The 17,547-nt window shown below is 52.4% G+C and overlaps 1 protein-coding gene across 1 annotated transcript in view; it reads right to left on the bottom strand.

Moving 5' to 3' along the window:
• The window catches only part of LOC136577361 (actin-related protein 2/3 complex subunit 1B-B), a 54,682-nt gene extending 46,196 nt beyond the window's left edge, over positions 1 to 8,486 (bottom strand). The window contains exon 1 of the mRNA XM_066577255.1: positions 8,336 to 8,486. The gene's annotated coding sequence lies outside the window, so the exon portion shown is untranslated. The remainder of the gene's footprint in view (positions 1 to 8,335) is intronic.
• Positions 8,487 to 17,547: the final 9,061 nt, after the last annotated feature.

Raw genomic sequence — 17,547 nt, 5'->3', positions numbered from 1 at the left:
TTGGCCCATGCCTGGGAGGTTTAAAACGGAAGGTCCTCGAGCCCGCGGTAAAAGGCGGAGCTTTGGGAGGGGTTTGTGAATAAAGATGGTTACAGTGCAGCTGTTGCAGGCATGGATCGCGGATTCGTGAAAACCTCTGTTTTAATTAAAGTGAATAAATAAAGCTGTGGCCAACCCCGCTTACCAAACTTACCACTTACTCCACTTACCACTTACCCCACTTACAACTTACCTCACTTATCAAATACTGCACTTATCAATTACCTGACTTACATCACTTATCACTTACCCCACTTATCATTTATCTCACTTACATCACTTACCCCACTTACCTCACTTATCATTTATCTCACTTACCCCACTTACCTCACTTATCATTAACCCCACTTATCACTTACCTCACTTACATCACTTATCACTTACCCCACTTACCACTTGCTCCACTGACCACTTACTTTACTCACCACTTACCTCACTTACCCCACTTATCAATTACCCCATTTACCACTTACCCCACTTACCACTTACTCCACTTAACACTTACCCCCATTTACCACTTACCCTACTCACCACTTACCTCACTTACCCCACTTACCCCCCTTACCACTTACCCCACTTATCAATTATCTCACTTACATCACTTATCACTTACCCCACTTACCACTTACTCCACTTACCTCACTTACGCCACTTATCAATTACCCCATTTACCACTTACCCCACTTATCCCTTACCTCACTTACATCATTTACCACTTACCCCACTTATCACTTATATCACTTACCCCACTTATCACTTACCTCACTTACATCACTTACCCCACTTACCACTTACCTCACTTACATCACTTATCACTTACCCCACTTACCACTTGCTCTACTTACCACTTTACTCACCACTTACCTCACTTACCCCACTTATCAATTACCCCATTTACCACTTACCCCACTTACCACTTACCTCACTTACCCCATTTACCACTTACCCACTTACCACTTACCCCATTTACCACTTACCCCACTTACCACTTACCTCACTTACCACTTACCTTACTTACTACTTACCTCACTTACCAATTACACCACTTACCACTTACCTCACTTACCCCATTTACCACTTTTCACACATCACTTTTCCCACTTATCCCTTACCTCACTTATTCCTAACCCCACTTACCCCACTTTCCTCACTTATCACTTACACCACTTACATCATTTACCACTTACCCCACTTATCACTTATATCACTTATCACTTACCCCACTTATCACTTACCTCACTTACCCCACTTACCACTTACCTTACCCCACTTATCAATTACCCCATTTACCACTTACCCCACTTACCACTTACCTCACTTACCCCATTTACCACTTACCCCATTTACTACTTACCCCACTTATCACTTACCTCACTTACATCACTTACCCCACTTACCACTTACCTCACTTACATTACTTATCATTTACCCCACTTACCACTTGCTCCACTTACCACTTTACTCACCACTTACCTCACTTACCCCACTTATCAATTACCCCATTTACCACTTACCTCACTTACCCCATTTACTACTTACCCCATTTACTACTTACCTCACTTACCACTTACCCCATTTACCACTTACCCCACTTACCACTTACCTCACTTACCTTACTTACCAATTACCCCACTTACCTCACTTACCCCATTTACCACTTTTCCCACTTATCCCTTACCTCACTTATTTCTAACCCCACTTACCCCACTTTTCTCACTTATCACTTACCCCACTTACTACTTTCCACTTACCCGCAGCGTTTGGCTTATGGGTAACAGCAGCTTCAGGGAGGGTGAAGTTAGTTAATATAACGGCAGTCCGCATTTACTGTGTGACATTGTGGTACGAGGACCTATATGCTATTGCTTCTCAGTCATCAGCCGGAAGGCTGAAGCATATTATACTGTTATATCCACATAATGCTGAGATGCGATGTTCGTTGTTAATGAAGGGTGTATTGGACAACTAGCCATCCAGGCCGCTTCACCTGCTGAGCGGTCAGGCGCAAATTCCCCGCCGCTCGCCCCAGCAATCAGCGTTCGCTGCTGCTGCAGGGAAACGTGTGTTGCTCAACAGGGGCGTAGCTAAAGGCTCATGGGCCCGGGTGCAGAAGTTCATCATAGCCCCCCCACTTTATATGGGGCGCAATGGACTCCCACTCCGGCTTCATACAGACCCCGCACGCCCAGGACGTAAATGCACACGCTGGGGCTTGCAGGGGTTAATGATATGTGCTCTGGGGTTTCTCTTTTACCCCTAGCCCCAAACCTACAACAGAAGTAAACTATATGTATGTGGGCACATCTCCTTACTTGGCATCACACCGGCGCCCCCTGGTGCTACAGGACCCCCCAATCCGTAAAGGCTATATTCTATGTTCTGCCATCACCTGGACGGGTCCTGATTCGGTATTAGTGTATCATGACGCCACCAGCAAGCACCCCCTGAAGCTGATTGGCTGAACAGCTTGTTAGTAGCCAGGTCCTGGCAGGCCACTAATGAAGGAATACAAAGGAACACTGCGGCCCGGCTGCTGGCACACAGCCCCTCCTGGCGGAAGAACACAAGCATGCCGCCCAGCTCCGGTGTGAGTGTAAGCTACCAGCCGGCATCAGGGAGGCAACAGCGCTGGGCCCAGAGACAAAGTGAGAGCCTCCCCCGGCAGAGAGCAGGAGGGCATGATGGATCCCACTGCTGCCCGGGACACTGCGCTGGGTAACACACAGGGAGCTGCGCTTCCTCAAGGCAGTAGCGGCGGGCAGCCCCCCCCAGCGGCAGACCACAAGCCCTCCAACCCCATCCCGATTTAACTGTTAGCTAGTGGGCGCTAGCAGGGAAGCAACACCACGAGGGGCATAGCGACACTGACAGGCGGCGGCAGGAGCACAAGAGGGATGGCAGTGCGGCGCGGAACACTCGCGCATCACCCACATGCCACTTTGCTTCTTCCCCTCCGCTTCAGGCCATCACGGCTGAAGAAGGTTATAGATAACAGGGCTGCAGCAGAGCAGAACACACAGGGTCCGCGGCTCACTGACATGGGCAGCCCGCTTCTTCCCCTCATCCACTGCAGCAGCTTCTAGGACCTTTTGGTATTCCGCCAATCGGGAGCTGGGGGTGTGACAGGGGCGTTTCTCCTGTCAAACCCCTAGCTTCTGGTGGCGTCAAGGTACACTAATACCTCCTGATTCTACCGCCATGTAGCTTGTGCCCCTCTCCTATTTGGTGGCAGCCAGCCAAGTATCAGCACAGGTCACACCTGACACGACGGGTGCGTGACGCCATCAACCCCAGTGAGGACTAAACAGTGGGACCTTACAGGAGGGTGAACCCGTTCCAGGATCAACTGGACATATTGGAGCTAAAGTCCGACCTCCATAGTTTTCCTGTGACTAAAATTGTAAATTGCCATTTTTTTGCAACAATTTAGCAGATTTCCAAGTAAATGTGAGATATAGGCCGCCTGCAGACGGCCGGGTTGGATCCGGCTGCGAGAATTCTCACAGCAGGACCTGACTCGAGGCCCTGCAGAGAGCAGCGCGAACTCACCTGCTTCCGCGGCTCCGGCTCTTTAATGTGCCGGGCAGCCGGCGCATGCACAGACCGGAGTCGGCGGCCGGGGAGTGACGTTTCTGCACGGGGCCAGCACAGAAATAGAGCATGGTGCAATTTGTTTGCCGCACGAGATTTCGCACGGCCAAATCGCGGCCGTCTGCCTAGGATTGCGTTTGCTAATGCAATCCTATGGCAGCTTCCAGGGGCGGAAATTCCGCGGGAAATCCACCTGCAGGCAGCCTTAAGTTGGAGTTTCCAATAATCAGTTTGAGCCCGAGCTCCGTGTCCGGTACATAATCCATACTTCCCAACTATGGGACAGTGCAAAGCCCCAACCTCTGTATCCCATAATAGTGACCCCCTCACAGTAATAGTGACACCCCCCCCCTTAATGGCCCCAGTAGTGATAAGGACCTCCATAGTGGCCCCACTAGTAATAGTGACCCCCATAGTGGCCCCAATAGTAATAGTGACCCTGTTAGTGTCCCCAGCAGTGATAGTGACCCTGTTAGTGGCCCCAATAGTAATAGTGACCCTGTTAGTGGCCCCAGTAGTGATAGTGACCCCCATAGTGGCCCCAATAGTAATAGAGGCTCCAATAGTAACAGTGACCCTGTTAGTGGCCCCAGTAGTGATAGAACCCCCATAGTGGCCCCAATAGTAATAGTGATCTCCATAGTGGTCCCAATGCTAATAGTGACCCTGTTAGTGGCCCCAGTAGTGATAGTGACCCCCATAGTGGCCCCAATAGTAATAGTGACCCCCCCCCCACAGTGTCTCCAATAGTAATAGTGACCCTGTTAGTGGCTCCAGTAGTGATAGTGACCCCCATAGTGGCCCCAATAGTAATAGAGGCTCCAATAGTAACAGTGACCCTGTTAGTGGCCCCAGTAGCAATAGTGACCCCCATAGTGGACCCAATAGTAATAGTGACCCTGTTAGTGGCCCCAGTAGTGATAGTGACCCCCATAGTGGCCCCAATAGTAATAGTGACCCCCCCCCCATAGTGTCTCCAATAGTAATAGTGACCCTGTTAGTGGCTCCAGTAGTGATAGTGACCCCCATAGTGGCCCCAATAGTAATAGAGGCTCCAATAATAAAAGTGACCCTGTTAGTGGCCCCAGTAGCAATAGTGACCCCCATAGTGGACCCAATAGTAATAGTGACCCCCTATAGTGGCCCAAATAGTAATAGTGACCCTGTTAGTGGCTCCAGTAGTGATAGTGACCCCCATAGTGGCCCCAATAGTAATAGAGGCTCCAATAGTAACAGTGACCCTGTTAGTGGCCCCAGTAGTGATAGTGACCCCCATAGTGACCCCAATAGTAATAGTGACCCTGTTAGTGGCCCCAGTAGTGATAGGGACCCCTATAGTGGCCCCAATGGTAATAGTGACCCTGTTAGTGGCCCCAGTAATAATAGGGATCCCCAGAAGTGGCCGCAGTAGTAATAGTGGCCCCCAGTAGTGACCCCAGGGTGGAGGGGGGCCACTGGGTGGATATAAACTGGGGCCATCCTCCCACTTAGGTGGAGGATGTTCTTCCATGTGGCAGCATCTTGTTTAGTTGCATGAATCATTCTGCTCTTTCTCTCTGTCCCTCTAAAGTTCCAAGGTGCTACTGTCAGCCATCGGTGGCCCCACAACAGAGACACATACAACTGTTACTGTTTCATGTACTGAACTTGGTTCTGGTGCCGTATTTATGTACTCAGGTTGGTTTGTACTGCATTTATGCCATGAGCTTGGTTCTGGTGCCGTATTTATTCACTGAGCTGTTCTGCTGTGGGCCTGCAGCTCTCTTGATACTTTCTGTACAAGCAGTATACAGGCTGACTGCCTATCAGTGCAATATCTATATATTTCTCTTATGATGGGGGTTGCCATCAGCCCTAAGACTGGCGCTGCGCCCGCAGTCACACCACTGAGTCAGCTAAACGTCCATCTTGGCATTCATGTAGAATGGCCTTCTGGAGCGGTTGGTGGGAGTACGGGGGGCTGCAGTACTTGGCGATGTCTGGCTGCCCGGGCATGGTGCAGGACGGGCGCAGCTTTGTAGACAATACTTAGTGATTTGGCTTTACAAGCACATTTAGTTACTGCTGGAAGAGTGCGCCATTACCTTCCAGCGCCTGCCTGCCTGCCGGCTGCCAACTGGCGCGTGTGAGGGCTGTTAAAGGGATATGCCAGGCACAGACTAGTATTCTGAAGTCTAATCATCACTATTAGTCATTCAGGGTCTCCGCACCCGCTCCAGCTACTTCCCTCACTTTCTAGGTCACATGACCCTCCGCCTGACAAATAGCTCTACTTCCTCTGACATCTTGTCCGTATTTGCTACTTCCTGTGAGCAGTGCATGATGGGAGGACAGGAGCGGCAGTCCAGAGGGAGGTTGGTGCCGGTAAGTTGTAGGAGCTGCGAGCTATGGGCGGAGCTACAACGCTGGCCGGTAAACAAGCTCTATGCATGCTGGGAGCTGTATGCTGTGTTACTGTAAACACAGCGGCACATCGACAACTGCGCGGGACGAAGGAGAGGGATAGAAGTTTGGCGCTTCTCCGGTGGACCGGCTAGATTTCAGCATTACAAGTGGAACAACGTAGAATAGTCGCAGTGACCGATGACGCATTTCGGATGACTATCGTGGCTATGACTTCTGCCGCTGTTGGGGCCGTTTGTGTGTGAATCTTCTGAGGAGGACCTTTCCTCTGTAGCTGGCCTCGTCTCTTCCACAGCTTTCCTCCCTGTAACTCGGGATGACAGATCCTGCCTCCTTTTGGCCTAAAAGTGAATCTGAGTTTCCAACAAGTTTTCTAAAGTCCCCCAGGTTCTCCTTACCCTCATTTGCTGTTATTTGTACCCCATTTGATATCTGTAGGTTGTGGTGTGAGGTGGTCTTCCCCATTATTCTGTTGCTGTGAGTGGGCATGTAGCAAGCCTAGCATTCTGCCAGTAGTTCACTGTCCTGACTTTCCCTCACTTCCCATGCTGCATTGCATTGTCTCTGGTCTAATCAGCAGGGAGGCAGTATATGAATGCCCACCCCTCTGCCCTCCAGGATAAGCAGGCATGTAGAGACATTGTAGCCAAATAGTTAGTTAACCCACTCCAGTATGTGTAATGTGTGCGCAGGTACCACATACAGTAACAGCAGAAGAGGCAGAGACTGTGGAGATTATTATCAATCTGCAGGCCTGTCGGCCACAAGTGCAGGGGAGCCGCCTCTCAACATAGAACCTCCCAGATTTGCTAAGGAAACATTCATGTTTCCTTGTTACTGCAGAAGCTCCATAGCTGATGACAGAGAGTAGTTGCAGAGAAGCTGGAAGGGAGCCTCCTAGTGGCAGCCGCTTCAGACAGGACTTACAGGGGTGAAGCAACACATTTTTAATGCAAGTATATTGCAGAAATGATGTGACACAAGCCAGTAGATGAGCAGACGTTGTCTGAAAGGTTACTGTCCCTTTAATGCTAGGATGGAGACCACCTCCTTATCCCGGCCTGCTCCCTCTCTTTACCAACGTACACAGGGATCGGACCCCAACCTCCACTCATAGTGTCAGTAGGGGATCTGTAGACTGGCCCTGCCAGCCGTTAATGTCTGGCTCCCGTCCTGGCCGCCTGTCCTGCCACTACACTCCCAGCTACAGAAGCTTGGGCATACAGAGGATCTATAGATCAATGCTGACCAAGCCGTCAGCCCGGAACCACTGAGCAGCTGCAGTACACACTAAGCTGACAAAGGTATCGTGACGCCCAGGGACGCCCAGCAATCCTGGATGAAATAGGTCAGCACCCCCAACAGAACTATAGAGGTGCACTGTACACCACGGCTGCCACATACAGTAGAAGCGGAACCAAAAACCGGCCACAGCACTCCTAATACATCTACTATCAGAGGTATACATGCCTAGAATCAGTACTCCAACCACATGAACAATGCAGGGCTCTTGGTATATAATTCCATCCAATTACATTGGCCCGTCTACCAACGTCCCGGTGACCGCGCTCAGATGGGTCCTAATGCTAATGCCAGGTGGTAAATCTCAACTTGGGAAAGCTGGGTACACCTGCCCTTCCCGCCCATTTACCTTCTGTCCCTCCTACTGGACCATATAAATGGTATCCTACCCTCTATGGTGTTATTTGTAGGCTCAGTCCCAAGAGAGGAGCATTCTGTGAGGTAGGTACCCAACTTTCCCAGGTTGAGATTAAACCACCTGGTACCCAATTGCATCCCTTTCTGAGTGCGTCCAATACTTCTGTCCATATAGCAGCTCAGCAGTCGCACACTGACAGCCCAAGACAGTAGTAGCGGGCCCCGTGATGTGCTGGTCTGAAGTATTCTGCGCCCCGTTATTAACACCGAATGATACGTGGTCCTGTGTGCTTTTTAACCAATATCGTGTGTTTCTGGCCCATTGGGCCGATCAAAAATGAAGAAAGAAAGCAAGAACACAAACGCTTGAGGCGGGAATGAGGACTCTGCACGAGGCGTGAAGTAGCTGTCCGTCACGTGTCAGACGGTAGTGGATGCTTCATACTTCCTGTGTCCTTGCTGGGGAGACCCTGCGCCGTAGGGGACAACGTGGCCCTACAGAGTCCTACTACCGCACTCACGGACGTCGGATGTTCGCTCTGAGACTGTTTGTCCTACAGAGATACTTTGTGTAACCACCGCAGAACGTCCCGCAGTAAGGCATATAGCAATGGAGGAGAGCTCCTCGGTCTCGGGCACTCACCTGGGACTCTTGTGCCGTCCGCTGACTGCTACGACTGTCACACAAACTTCTCTTTCCTCTCTGAGTAATGCAGCCACTTCCTTGTGTGGGCGGAGGTGCAGAAAACACACAAATAAGCCCATATTTTCTCCCTCCCCCTTCTCCTCAGCTCCGAGCCGGAGCCCAGGCGCAGCCACATCTGGACACTTAAAATCACCGGATTTTCCCCAAACTGCTAGAACTTATTCTATGGCTTGTGTGTCAGCGAGGCGGGAGGGGCGGACGTGTCTGGACACTGCGCCCTTTGTGTTTGGCGCCAGTAGAATAGACCAGGGATCCTGGGACACTTTTACTTCCAAGGATTCTTAAGATCAGTTGATCCATCGGAGTGAAGTCATCCTGTGCCGGCTCCCCGTAGGGTTTGGCCGTAGACCGACATACAGGACGCTACATTCAGCAATCACCCATGGCGCAGTCTTTGGAGCCTTTGTAATTCTGCATACTAGAGGTGCCCATGCCCCCCAGGGGTGCCCCTACCATGAGGTGACCTGAGCCTGCCACCTCAGGCCGCAGTCTGCAGGACCTCACAAGGGCAGCAAGTTGCCACCCAGCCAGTATTAATGGCCAGAAAGAGAATTGCCTTCAGCTCCCCTCTGGCGCCACGGCTGCTGAGTCTGTATTTCACACTTTGGGGCTTGGGGCATCCTTTAAACCCCACCGGTACAGCCCCTCCGTACACACGAACACTGGCGCTGGCTGAACATTCATGTGTTCGACATGGGAAGATGGTGGCAACAGAGCCGGCTCCAGGGCTTTGTGGGCCCTTGGGTGGCAGTGATAGTGCAATGACCCTGTATAGCTTTAAAAGGGCTTTTCAGGGAAATACTATGCATGACTTATCATCAGGATAGGTTATCAACAGTTGATTGGCTGGGGTCTACTGCTTCGGACCTCCGCCGATCAGATGATCAGGCACTTGCTGTTAGCACCACAGTATATAGGGGACGGAGCAGAATTTGATGGCTCTGACCCCCATATAGTCGACTCTGCAGACACAGTGCTTATTGATTTTAATGGGAGCTGTGCCTGCAATTACCAGCACTCGCCACCGCACAGGGGTCGGAGCCAACTGCTTCCACTCTGTGTATTGCGGGGCTGGCTGTGCAGTATGCTAGGTGGGGCGTGGATGATGAGAGTGGTAGTTATCTTACAGTACGCCACAGCGGCTATCACCAACACTTTCCCAAACAGCAACGTCTACCCGATAATTGGGTTTCCAGTAGTCTCCACAACAGCACCAATTGAGATTGCCTCCTCCTGATAGGACAGGAACATACTGAGAGGTTAAAAGCTCCCCCCCTTCCCCACTTTCCTCAGTGGATTCTAACGAATTGCCGGGGTAGGAGCTTAAAGGGGTTGTCCCGCGCCGAAACGTTTTTTTTTTTTATTCAATAGCCCCCCTGTTCGGCGCGAGACAAACCCGATGCAGGAATAAAAAAAAAAAACGGCCAGTACTTACCCGAATCCCCGCGCTCCGGCGACTTCTTACTTACCTAAGTAAGATGGCCGCCGGGATCTTCACCCACGGTGCACCATGCGGTGCACCGTGCGGTCCATTGCCGATTCCAGCCTCCTGATTGGCTGGAATCGGCACACGTGACGGGGCGGAGCTACGAGGAGCCGCTCTCCGGCACAAGCGGCCCCATTCAGAAAGGAGAAGACCGGACTGCGCAAGCGCGTCTAATCGGGTGATTAGACGCTGAAAATTAGACAGCACCATCGAGACGGGGACGCTAGCAACGGAACAGGTAAGTGAAAAACTTCTGTATGGCTCATAATTAATGCACAATGTACATTACAAAGTGCATTAATATGGCCATACAGAAGTGTATACCCCAACTTTGTTTCGCGTGACAACCCCTTTAAATTAAATTTTTTTCCTAACTGGGGTATTCTATAATTTCTTTACTATGTTCTTGGGGGGGGGGGGGGGGGGGAGGTACGGGTGCTGTCGTGGAGACTCCTGGAAACCCGATTATCAGGTAGGTATAATCCATTTTTTCCCCAGTCGTCTCCACGACAGCACCAATTGAGATGTACCAACTAAAGTTTATTAGGGTGGGATTGCTGCCGAGAGGACTTTGCGGCCGAAGGCCCTGTCCTCGTCCTGCTGCACTTTTACCCTATAGTGTTTAACAAACGTGTGGGGCTTCTTCCAGACTGCGGCTTTGCATATCTGCTCGACCGAGGCTGAGCTATGTTCGGCCCATGAGGATGTTACTGCCCTTGTAGAATGGGCTTTAAGAGCTAAGGGGATTTCCTTCCCGAGGGCCTTATAGGACTCTATGATGGCCAGGCGGATCCACCTGGCTATGGAGTTTTTTGCTGCTTTGCTCCCTTTATTTGGGCCACTGAACTGGATGAACAAGTTGTCGTCCCGTCTCCAGTGGCTTGTCGCCTCTATGTAGCCTAGGACTGCCCTCCTGACGTCCAGGCAGCTTAGGGTTTTTCTTCTTCGTTTTTAGGCTTACTGAAGAAGGAGGGAATTATTATGTCTTGGGACCTATGAAAATGTGATGCTACTTTTGGCAGAAACGCCGGGTCCGTTTTAAGTACTAATTTGGTGTCCGAGATTTTCAGGAACGGGTGGCGGATGGACAAGGCCTGCAGCTCGCTAACCTGCCTTGCGGAGGTGATGGCTACTAGGAAAATGGTCTTGATCGTAAGCATTTTTATCAGTAATGCTTCGATCGGCTCGAATGGTTCCGTTGTCATGGCCCTTAGGGCCCAATTAAGGTTCCAGTCTGGGCAAACATTTATGGGCCTGGGTCGCAGTCTAGCTGCTGCTGTCAGGAACCTACTGACCCATCTGTTCTCCGCGAACCTTGTGTCGCATATAGCGCTAAGGGCTGCGACCTGGACTCTCAGGGTACTTGGAGAGAAGCCCATCTCTAGACCCTCCTGCAAGAACTCTAAGACCAGAGGGATATCCGGGATGGAATCCCGGGAATCCCTTCCCTGTCTCCATGAGGAAAACCTTCTCCAAACCTTCTGGTAAATAAGGTGGGTCGTCTTTTTTCTGCTGGACATTAACGTTTCTACTCCTCTCTCTGAGAACCCCTTCCCTCCTAGTGAGGATTCCTCAAGAGCCATGCTGTTAAGCGGAGCCTGTCTATGCCCGGATGGTTCAGTGGCCCCTGTGATAGCAGATCTGTCCAGGTAGGAAAGATGACTGGGTCCTGGACGCTCAATGTTGTCAGAAGACCGAACCAACTTCTCTTGGGCCAGAAGGGGGTCACCAGGATTAGTGTGCATACCTGGGTTCTGAAATGTTGTAAGACCCTGGGAATCAGTGGTATCGGAGGAAAGGCGTACGCCAGCCCCTCTTCCCAGTCCTGGCCTAGGGCGTCTATTGCTGTAGGACGATCTCCTGGCCAGAGGGAGAAGAAGTTGCTTACTTTGGCTTCTTCCCTGGTTGCGAATAGGTCTAATTGTGGGGTCCCCCACAGATTGGTCAGGATTCTGAATGCTTCCTGGGAGAGAGACCACTCTCCTGGGTCTATTTGCCTCCTGCTGAGAAAATCCGCTTTTTGGTTTAGTGTCCCCTTCAAGTGTGTTGCCGTGATCGAAAGGATCCGACCCTCTGCCCAGCGGAAAATTTTCTGCACAATGATTTGCAGGGCGGGAGATCTTGTGCCCCCCTGGTGCCAAATATGGGCGACCGCGGTGGTATTGTCCGACAATATTCTTATATGCTGGTTCTGTAGCGAGTTTCCTAACTGCTGTAGGACCCGCCATACGGCCTGTAGTTCCCTGTAGTTTGAGGATTGGTCTCTTATCCTTTGTGGCCATGGGCCCTGAAGGAACTGGTCCCCCACATGCGCTCCCCATCCCCAGGCGCTTGCGTCCATTGTGATGTGCGTGGCCGGGTTCTGTATCCAGTGGACCCCTCTCTGCAGGTTCGCTGGAGATGTCCACCAACGCAGGGATGTTTTCACTGTGTTTGGGATATACATTTTTGTCCCTAGCGAGGACTTTCTTTTGTCCCATGTGGATAGGACGGAGGCCTGTAGAGCTCTGGCGTGAGCCTGGGCCCATGCTACTCCTGGAATGCATGATGTCAGGCTTCCCAGGAGAGACATGGCTTCCCGAATTGTGCATGATCGTCTCCGTAGGAAGGTTTTGACCAGCCGTCGGATTTTTTGTATTTTTTCCTCGGGCAGGCAGGAGCATTGTAATTCTGAGTTGAGCGTTATACCCAGAAACGTCTTCTTCCTGTCGAGATCTAGGCTGGATTTTTCCCAGTTTATGATCGATCCTAAGGATTGGAGAAGTTCTAGCACTATCCCCAGGTGTTCCGTTAGGAGTTCTCTGGACTCTGATATTATTAAAATATCGTCCAGGTAGGGCATTATTAGGACCGACTTCTTCCTCAGGTAGGCGGCTACCTCTGCCATAATTTTGGTGAAAATTCTGGGTGCTGAGGAGATCCCGAAAGGCAGGCATCTGAATTGATGGTGCTCTATTCCTTTGCCCATATCCACTGCGAACCTTAGGTATTTCCGGGACCCCTCGTGGATCGGCACGTGGAAATAAGCGTCCTTTAGATCGATGGATGCCATGTAGGCCCCTTTGGGAATCAACTTTATCGTTGAAGAGATGGACTCCATTTTGAATTTCCTGTATCTGATTCAGAGGGTTCAGGTTTACTATCATCCGCTGTTTCCCGCAGGGTTTTCTTACTAGGAAGAGCCTGGAACAATGGCCCTGGGTTTCCTCATTTTGCGGTATGGGGGATATTGCGTTTAGATGTTGCAGGTCCCGAACGCTCTGCCTTAGTAGGTGTAACTGTTGCCCTGAACCTCCCGTGGTAACGAATTTCCTTCTGGGGAGGGACACCAGTTCTATCCGGTATCCCTGCTGTAAGATATTTGGCATCCATGGGCCTTCGCAAATCGCGGCCCATTGATCCACAAAGCTCCCCAGCCTTGCCCCTACGGGGATGGCGTCAGGGTCTCTGCTTTGGCTCCCCCTGGTGGGGGTTAAAGAAGATATTCCTTCCTCTGCCCCCCTTGGGGTAACTCCAGCGCCCCGTCTTGCCCTTGCCTCGGTAGGTCTTGGGCTGTTGCACTGGGGCACGGAAGAAGGTCTTCCCTCTCTGTGGCTTTTCTTCCGGGAATCCCCTCTTTCTGTCGGCCGCCTTCTCCAGGATCTTGTCTAAGTCCGGTCCGAACAGAAACTGACCGTAGAACAGGAGGGCACTAGAGATGAGCGAACGTACTCGTCCGAGCTTGATGCTCAGGCGAATATTAGCGTGTTCGGGATGCTCGTTACTCGTAACGAGTACCACGCGATGTTCTGGTTACTTTCAGTTTCCTCTCTGAGACGTTAGCGCGCTTTTCTGGCCAATTGAAAGACAGGGAAGGCATTACAACTTCCCCCTGTGATGTTCCAGCCCTATACCACCCCCCTGCTGTGAGTGGCTGGGGAGATCAGATGTCACCCGAGTATAAAAGTCGGTCCCTCCTGCGGCTCGCCTCAGATGCCTTGTGAGTTAGCTGAGGGACAGTGCTGCTGGTGCCGGAGCTGCTGTAGGGAGAGCGTTAGGAGTTAGTGTAGGCTTCAAGAACCCCAACGGTCCTTCTTAGGGCCACATCTAACAGTGTGCAGTACTGTGGAGGCTGCTGTTAGCAGTGTTGCACATTTTTTTTTCCAAATCGGCCGTGCAGAGCATTGCGCCCTGCAGTAATACTACAGGGACAGAATTGTGTAGGCAGGGCCAGAAGACATATATTATTGATTGAATATACGCAGTGGGCCTTTCCTTTAAAAAAAAGGGAAAAAAATCTATTTGGCCTGCAGGCTTGCGCCAATTTATTTCCTGCCTGGGAAATCACCGCTCTGCTGTAGTTAATAACTCTGCAACCCTGCAGTTCTGTGACACATTTGCAGGGCCAGAAGACATATTTATTATTGATTGAATATACGCAGTGGGCCTTTCCTTTAAAAAAAAGGGAACTCATTCAATTTGGCCTGCAGGCTTGCGCCAATTTATTTCCTGCCTGGGAAATCAAATCACTGGTAATACAGCATGCTGAGGGGTAGGGGTAGGCCTAGAGGACGTGGACGCGGGCGAGGACGCGGAGGGCCAAGTGAGGGTGTGGGCACAGGCCGAGCTCCTGATCCAGTTGTGTCGCAGCCTACTGCTGCGGGATTAGGAGAGAGGCACGTTTCTGGCGTCCCCACATTCATCGCACAATTAATGGGTCCACGCGGGAGACCTTTATTAGAAAATGAGCAGTGTGAGCAGGTCCTGTCGTGGATGGCAGAAAGTGCTTCGAGCAACCTATCGTCCACCCACAGTTCTGCGCCGTCCACTGCTGCAAATCCGAATCCTCTGTCTGCTGCTCCTCCTTCCTCCCAGCCTCCTCACTCCACTACAATGACACATGCTCAGGAGCGGGAACACTCCCAGGAACTGTTCTCGGGCCCCTGCTCAGATTGGGCAGCAGTGGTTCCTCTCCCACCAGAGGAGTTTATCGTGACTGATGCCCAACCATTGCAAAGTTCCCGGGGTCCGGGGGATGAGGCTGGGGACTTCCGCCAACTGTCTCAAGACCTTTCAGTGGGTGAGGAGGACGATGACGATGAGACACAGTTGTCTATCGGTGAGGTAGTAGTAAGGGCAGTAAGTCCGAGGGAGGAGCGCACAGAGGATTCTGAGGAAGAGCAGCAGGACGATGAGGTGACTGACCCCACCTGGTTTGCAACGCCTACTCAGGACAGGTCTTCAGAGGGGGAGGCAAGGGCAGCAGCAGGGCAGGTTGCAAGAGGCAGTGCGGTGGCCAGGGGTAGAGGCAGGGCCAGACCGAATAATCCACCAACTGTTTCCCAAAGCGCACCCACGCGCCATGCCACCCTGCAGAGGCCAAGGTGCTCTAAGGTCTGGCAGTTTTTCACAGAGACGCCTGACGACCGACGAACAGTGGTGTGCAACCTTTGTCGCACCAAGATCAGCCGGGGAGCCACCACCGCCAGCCTCACCACCACCAGCATGCGCAGGCATATGATGGCCAAGCACCCCACAAGGTGGGACGAAGGCCGTTCACCGCCTCCGGTTTGCACCGCTGCCTCTCCCCCTGTGCCCCAACCTGCCACTGAGATCCAACCCCGCTCTGAGGACACAGGCACTACTGTCTCCTGGCCTGCACCCACACCCTCACCTCCGCTGTCCTCGGCCCAATCCAGCAATGTCTCGCACCGCACCGTCCAGCCGTCGCTAGCGCAAGTGTTTGAGCACAAGCGCAAGTACGCCGCCACGCACCCGCACGCTCAAGCGTTAACCGTCCACATAGCCAAATTGATCAGCCTGGAGATGCTGCCGTATAGGGTTGTGGAAACGGAGTCCTTCAAAAGTATGATGGCGGCGGCGGCGGCCCCACGCTACTCAGTTCCCAGTCGCCACTACTTTTCCCGATGTGCCGTCCCAGCCCTGCACGACCACGTCTCCCGCAACATTGTACGCGCCCTCACCAACGCGGTTACTGCCAAGGTCCACTTAACAACGGGCACGTGGAAAAGCACAGGTGGGCAGGGCCACTACATCTCCCTGACGGCACATTGGGTGAATTTAGTGGAGGCTGGGACAGAGTCAGAGCCTGGGACCGCTCACGTCCTACCTACCCCCAGAATTGCGGGCCCCAGCTCGGTGGTGGTATCTGCGGCGGTGTATGCTTCCTCCACTAAAGCACCCTCCTCCTCCTCCTCCTCTGTCTCGCAATCAAGATGAGTCAGCAGCAGCACGTCGCCAGCAGTCGGTGTCGCGCGGCGTGGCAGCACAGCGGTGGGCAAGCGTCAGCAGGCCGTGCTGAAACTACTCAGCTTAGGAGAGAAGAGGCACACGGCCCACGAACTGCTGCAGGGTCTGACAGAGCAGACCGACCGCTGGCTTGCACCGCTGAGCCTCCAACCGGGCATGGTCGTGTGTGACAACGGCCGTAACCTGGTGGCGGCTCTGCAGCTCGGCAGCCTCACGCACGTGCCATGCCTGGCCCACGTCTTTATTTGGTGGTTCAGCACTTTCTGAAAAGCTACCCACGCTTGTCAGACCTGCTCGTAAAGGTGCGCCGGCTCTGCGCACATTTCCGCAAGTCCCACACGGACGCTGCCACCCTGCGGACCCTGCAACATCGGTTTAATCTGCCAGTGCACCAACTGCTGTGCGACGTGCCCACACGGTGGAACTCTACGCTGCACATGTTGGCCAGGCTCTATGAACAGCGTAGAGCTATAGTGGAATACCAACTCCAATATGGACGGCGGAGTGGGAGTCAGCCTCCTCAATTATTTTCAGAAGAGTGGGCCTGGTTGGCAGACATCTGCCAGGTCCTTCGAAACTTTGAGGAGTCTACCCAGATGCTGAGCGGGGATGCTGCAATCATTAGCGTCACTATTCCTCTGCTATGCCTCTTGAGAAGTTCCCTGCAAAGCATAAAGGCAGATGCTTTGCGCTCGGAAACGGAGGCGGGGGAAGACAGTATGTCGCTGGATAGTCAGAGCACCCTCCTGTCTATATCTCAGCACGTTCAGGAGGAGGAGGAGGAGCATGAGGAGGATGAGGAGGAGGGGGAAGAGACAGCTTGGCCCACTGCTGACGGTACCCATGCTGCTTGCCTGTCATCCTTTCAGCGTGTATGGCCTGAGGATGAGGAGGAGGAGGAGGAGGAGGATCCTGAAAGTGATCTTCCTAGTGAAGACAGCCATGTGTTGCGTACAGGTACCCTGGCACACATGGCTGACCATGTTAGGATGCCTTTCTCGTGACCCTCGCGTTACACGCATTCTGGCCACTACGGATTACTGGGTGTACACACTGCTCGACCCACGGTATAAGGAGAACCTTTCCACTCTCATTCCCGAAGAGGAAAGGGGTTCGAGAGTGTTGCTATACCACAGGACCCTGGCGGACAAGCTGATGGTAAAATTCCCATCCGACAGCGCTAGTGGCAGAAGGCGCAGTACCGAGGGCAAGGTAGCAGGGGAGGTGTGGAGATCGAGCAGCATGTACAGCCCAGGCAGTGCAACAGTCTTTAAGGCCCTGGACAGCTTTATGGCTCCCCAGCAAGACTGTGTCACCGCTCCCCAGTCAAGGCTGAGTCGGCAGGAGCACTGTAAAAGGATGGTGAGGGAGTACGTAGCCGATCGCACGACCGTCCTCCGTGACGCCTCTGCCA

Source organism: Eleutherodactylus coqui, chromosome 8, assembly GCF_035609145.1.
Source record: "Eleutherodactylus coqui strain aEleCoq1 chromosome 8, aEleCoq1.hap1, whole genome shotgun sequence".
In the NCBI taxonomy this organism is placed as follows: Eukaryota; Metazoa; Chordata; class Amphibia; order Anura; family Eleutherodactylidae; genus Eleutherodactylus; species Eleutherodactylus coqui.
Note: the sequence above shows the minus strand (reverse complement) of the source record. Positions and strands in the feature narration are given on the sequence as shown.